The sequence below is a fragment of the Talpa occidentalis genome, unplaced genomic scaffold (assembly GCF_014898055.3).
Source record: "Talpa occidentalis isolate TD23 unplaced genomic scaffold, MPIMG_talOcc4v2.1 talOcc4.9, whole genome shotgun sequence".
NCBI classification, from domain to species: domain Eukaryota; kingdom Metazoa; phylum Chordata; class Mammalia; order Eulipotyphla; family Talpidae; genus Talpa; species Talpa occidentalis.
The window spans coordinates 19,407,499-19,413,731 of NW_023605305.1; positions in this window are offsets into that span (position 1 = coordinate 19,407,499).

Here is a 6,233-nt window from a genome sequence, read left to right on the forward strand (position 1 = left end):
AGGGGGTGCGGGACCAGACACTGCCCGGGATGCGCGCTCGGGGGGTGCTGGTGGCGAGGTAGTGGGGACTCAGGGTGCAGGATGCTGGAGAGAGGGGCCGTGGGTGTTTGCGCGAAGAGGCTCCTGAGAAGAAGGTTCCAGGGCAAGGGACAGTCCGAAGGAATAGGCGCTGAAATAAGGGGGTGCAGGAGGGGGATGGCTGGACTTGAGGGGGTTAAATCCCGGGGTGGGTGCGGTGGGGGAGGGGGAGAAGCTGGGGATGGAGAATTCCGGGGGAGAGGGAGGCGGGCGAAGGCGCAGCGCGGCTGCACTTGGCACAGAGCGGAGGGGTGCAGACGCACGCAGCAGCCGGCCCCCGGCCCCCCGACCCGGCCCGAGGCGGCCCCTTACCCTCGCCGGCTCGGCTGCCACTGCTCCGACCCAGCGCAGCTCCTCAACCCGGAACCAGCCGAACCCGAGCTGCCCGCGGCCGGGGCGCCCTCCCCGCCTCCGGGGGGCGGGGCCCGGGCGACTCCGCCTCCGCGGCGGGCGGGGGAGGACCCGGCACGCGACCCGGCCTCCTGCCTGCAGACCCTGCTCTGCGCCCCCACCCTGCTCCTGCTCCCGGGGGAGCTCGGCCCAGCTGCTCCTGCAGGGTCTGCGCAAGAAATAGCGTCCAGGTCTCCATTGCGGTCCCTGCGGCGGGAGGGGGTCGGGAGACCGCCAGTTAGAGAGAATGATAAATTGGGAATAATAAATCAATGTAAAGATTTGGGGGAAATAATATTTTACGTTAAAACTGACAAGGCTATGTCGTATAATCTGCATAGGATAGAATTTTTGCATAAAATATAATAATAGAACTCGAGAAATGCCCTCCTGCACAGAGCAAGTTCAAGACCCGCTCGCTCCTAAGCCCTGCATTCCCGTTTCCTCTTCACTTTCTTAAGGAGGGTTTGGGGACACATTTGTGGAACGCCTGACTTCCTAATGCCTGACTCTGGAGGTTTCCTCCATTCAGCAAACATTTCTAGAGGGCTGTATTTGGGGAGGGGGCGGAGGCGGAGAGAGGGAGAAAGAGTAATAGGAGACCTTGTCTCATATGCCAGATGGAGAGGGGATAAGGGATTTCTGGGCAGAGGGTACAAGCCTGTGCAAAATCGTAGAGGCATGAAGGGGAAGGCATATTTTGGGGAAATGCAAGCGTGCTATTAGGGTGGGTTGGGGAAGGGGATAGGGCTTGGGGGAGGTGGTGAGCAGACACCAAATACACGGTAAAGCCTTTCCTGACCAAGCAGGGGAATGACTGTCTGATAGGAGTTTCAGGAAATCAGGAAGATGCTTATTATACCATCAGCAAGGTCTGTATTTTTGCAGTGCTCAGCACACAGGAAAGGTGTGTGGCTGAACAGCAGCAGCAAAGATGTGGATTGCAGAAGAGAGACTAGGCACCAGTTAGGTCACAGTCATCAGTGCCTGCAGGAGGTGAGACCTGAAAGGGGCCATGAGAGTGGTAAGGTGAGAAGGTCAGTGTATTGAAAGTATAGACACTATGGAACTTTATTACGAATTCGATAAGAAGGTGAGAGAGAAGGAGGTATTGAAGGTGGCTCCCCATTTTCTGCCTCCTCCAGAAATGTCTTCAGTAGAATTGAACTTTACTGAGGTACAATTTCAGAAACAGCTTGAAGTTCACTCCTGTGTCCTCCATCACACCATCACCTGGTCCAGTGTCTCCATTATTGCCAGAGACAGGTTGGTTGCTCAAACAATAGCCATTCCTTGACTTTTTCTTGCAGCCAGACTCCTGACTGTTCAGGTGGCCCCCGTATCCTCGGGGCCAAAGGAAGGCTGACCATAGCTCCCTCCAGAAGTTCTGTTTGGTCCAAGCTCTCGCTATGGTAGTTGCATTTGTCTTGCCCATGATGGTTTGGGTTTGGCATGTGAATCAGGTCTGGCTGAAAAACCAGAGACACCAGAGTAGAAGGCTATGGTGGGAGGGGCTTCTGCAAAGGGTCTTTTCACGTTCAGAAACACAGTTCCCTTTGCTGGATGTGGATGTGTTTGATGATGATGCTCAGAATTGCCACAGATGTCTTGCTCCCAGCCTGAGCATGTAGCCAGCACAAGCGTCCCAGGGAAGAGGAGCTGATGATGTGATAAAGAGTCGATGAAAAAAAAAAAAAAAAAAGTCTAGATGAGGATGTGTGACAGGGTCCCTCTTAGTGATTAAGCAAGTTTATTAGTGGTGTGCTATGACTTGGCAACAGGTAAAGCCCAGGTGAAACACTGATGTGCTCTTCCAATTTTGATTTTTAAAAAGGCCAGTGTCCAAATTATTGAAGTATTTGAAGTGAAATGAAAAAAGACCTGATGATGGATGAAATGGTGGACTTCATTTATTCAATATGCAATCCATCTCTTCTTTTATTGAAACATAATATCTGGAGAAGTAGTTGGTCTGCTAGGATCAGCAGTTTGCAGCTGCTCTGGTAGACTTGTGACTAAGTCCTTTCCAATAAAATTAAACAGAAATAGCCCTTGAGGCATTTACTGATGTTGACTCTGGGCAGGCCTTGTGGGAGGGGGTGGAAGAAACTATGACCCCTTACTTCCAAGGAGCTTGCAGTCCAGAGGGAAAACAGTGAATAATTCTTATCAAGCCCAGTAGGGCTTACTGAGTCCTCTCACAAAAGTTACTGGACTTGAGTCTCATAGAAATCTTACCGAGTGGCTCTTATTATCCCTGTTTTATCGAGGAAGATGCTGAGGTTCAGAGAAAGGAGATGTGGAAATTGCTAGTTTTCCATCCAAATACATCCTCTTCTTCTGCAGCAACGCAGTAACTGGAGAAATGACTGTTTCGAAGCAGAGAACACTTTCCAGCTGTGCTCACAGCCCAATGTGTCTTTGTGACCAAATTTTTCCCAGTAACAAGTAAATAGAAATAGTCTTTAAGGCATCAACTTCTGCCCTTCTATGTTCTAGTCCCTCTTCTCTGAAATTGGAGGACACATATGCCAGGACTCAGCTTCAATTATGCAAAAAGGGGCTACTAGAGCAAACATAAAGAAGGAACCTGGGTTCCTAAGTGACTACATGGAATCAAGCCACCTAGCCACCCCAACTAGGAGAAATATACTTCCCTTCGCTGCCAGCCGTGGTATTTGGAGGCTCTTTGTTGCAGCTGCTTAGCTTACCTCATGCTATTCTATAGATGGTTTTAGGAGAGGCTTTAGATTATCTTTGCTATTGTCTTAATCTTTTCAGTAGAAAAGTTCCTCTTGCTATCTAGCTCCAGTCTCTTCCAAATGTATAGAACATGGTTTTCTCTGGGTGAAAGGCACAATCTCTGACCATCATGAAACTTCTCAGCGTTCTGTCTTTTCTCTCTTTGATCTGTTCTTCTGACCTTACTCCATCTCTGTTAAGATGCAGAACACTCATACCGTTGGTTCTATTCAAGTCTGTCAAGTCACAGCTCTTTCTGGATGTTTCCCCAGCCTGATGGGGTTGAGGGGTCTGAACTAAGAGTAGGAGATTGTGAGTGAAATGCATGCTTCTATACATACTCAAAAAATAAGAACTTCAAGAACATATATTTTTCTAATTACTAAGAGATAGTGTTGAATGGAAAAAAAATAAAAGGAAGACTCAACACATATAGGTGTAAGCACGCACAGTTACACACATGCTCACAGGCGTTATTTGCATAGCAAAAATCTGTAGAACTCTATAGCAATTCTAATCAAGTTTATCCCTAGGCTAGGGGAGAGGGAGAGAGAGAGAGAGAGTAGGGAGGTGGCTTAACTTTTATTGCTGTTTATTATTTAATTTTATAATCAGAAAAAATAAAGTTGATTCTCTTTGTGGATTCTGTATTTGCAGATTCACCAACTGGAAATTTATTCGTAACATACAAATCAATACTTGAGATGCTTTTGTTGTCATCTGTGGAATACCTATGCAATAAATTTCGATTCCACTTTGTGAAGAGTCGGAATGCCCAGAGGTGCATGTTCCCAGGTGATGTCGAACAGGCAACTCCCTGTCTCTTTGCTTCAGCTCTCATACTAAAAACGAGTATCTTTTTCATGGTCTATTCAGCACCGTGTTTTCCTCATTTTTCTACCTTTACTATTTACAGGGTCCCCAAAACACAGTATTGAAATGCTGTCTAGGATTCCTAAGCATAAGAAGGCTGTGATGTGCCTTGGAGAGAAAATATGTTTGTTAGGTGAACTTCATTCAGGCATGAGTGAGCGTGAAGCTGGCAGTGAGTTCACTGTTAATGAATCAACAGTATGTATTAAATCAGGTGTTTTTAAGCAGAAATACACATATAACAAGATTGTGTATTGATTAGTTGGGGACAAGTTGGCCAGAGCCTCATAGAAGTAAACCCTCTATTTCCTCAGGGGCAATGATTCAGTATTTGCTATTTCAAGTTTTGCAGTAACTTTAGAGAATATAACTACTGTGAGTGATGAGAGTTGCCTGTATTTAAAATTGTGTGTCTAACAGCATCCACCAATACAAGTTACCAGCCCCCAGATCACTTTCCATCCAGGTAAACTTGGCCTGGGCAAAGAGGAGGGGCAAGAGAATGAACATGGAGCTACTCCTGGGTGCCAGGTGCTTCAGCACCATCATTTATGAAAACTTTTCCTGCTCATTTTATTGTTTTTTTTTTTTTTTTAACAATAGAAGCAATAATAATCTGTACCATTATGTAAGGTTCAGGAAAACAGCCTTTTTTTTTTTTTTTTTTAAAGATTTATTTGTTTATTTATTTATACAAGCACTGGGTACAGTCAGAAGCGCAGGAGGGTGAGAGAATTCACCAGAGCCAGAGCGGGGAGCAGAGCAGGCAGAAGGACCAATGTACACTGCTGAGGGGAGCAGCGGGCGGCAGGAGAGGTCTGCGCGCCATGCGGGACCCTCCTCCGGTGGCCGGGGAGCAGCCGGGGATCGAACTGGTGCTGCAGAGGCTGCGGGCAGCTTTGCAACCCAGCGCTCAACCACTGAGCCACCGGGGAGGCCCGAAAACAACCTTTTAAATCAACATCTTATCTGCTCCCTTATGATTGCTACCAGCAGTCTAGCTTTCCATCCATCACCATACAGGTGACCCCTTTTATCCAGTTTATCCACCGCCCCCCATCTCCACTCCCTCCCTACCTCCTCCCTGTCCTTCTCTTAACCACTTGGTTCTTACAGATCACAAGCTTGTTTTGTTTTATTTAGTTCATTCACTTGCTTTGTTTGTTTGTGTTCCACATGTGGGTGAAATCTTCTGGTGTTTGTCTTTCTCCATCTGACTTATTTCACTTGGTTTAGGACCTCTAATTCCATCCATGTTGCTGCAAATAGCAGGATTTCATCCCCTCCCCCAATATCTGAGCAGTATTGGACTGTGTATATATCAAGTCTTAAAAAAAAAAATCCTTGCCACAGACTTGAGATTTTTCTCCCCATTGCAGATGAGGGAGCTGCAGCTTAGAGGGGCAATGTGCTCTGCCTAAAGCCAGAGCAAGCCGGGAGCGCAGGTTCCTGGCTCTCTGCACAGCTGTGCAGCCTGGAATTGGGCTACATCTGGCTCCTCAGCTCTAGCCAGTGGCTTTTAAATGATCTGGCTGGACCCCCTCTCTTAATCCCCCCCACCATGCCAAGTTTTGCCTGTCTCCTCAAGCCCTGCAGACACACCCGGCCCCTTTCTCAGCGGGGGGCCTTGCCGCCAGCTCCAGAAGCCCCTCCTGGGGGCTTCTCCACTTCCACCCCCTTCCACTTAGCAAATGATCAATAGAAACACCTCAAGGTCTCCCTGAAATGAGGTCGAGTGTAAAACAAACAAGTGCATGAAGTCGATGAATTTATAACTTATTCATCCTCATCTCCTTTCAGCAGCCTGGGGATCAAGTTTGCCTTCTGTTCCAAATAATTCCTCCACCTGGGCTCCTGTCTGATACTTGCAGGCCTCCCCTGGGACCCGGCTCCTTCATCCACTCTGTATTTTTGTCCCTTTCCTCCGCACCAGCTCAGTTCCCTCAGCCCATACACGGGCTCACACTTCTCTAAAGCTGCACTCTCTGTAGCCCTCCCCCGCCCCCCCCACCCCCCTCACCCCCCTCACCCCCACTTTTAGCCACCACCTTGCTTCTAGCCTTTCTGTAGTCCAGCTTCTTGGAAGAATCACCCATCTGCACACCTTCCCCTGCCCTTCAGCAGCCTGGGCAGCCTGGCTCCGCCCCCCA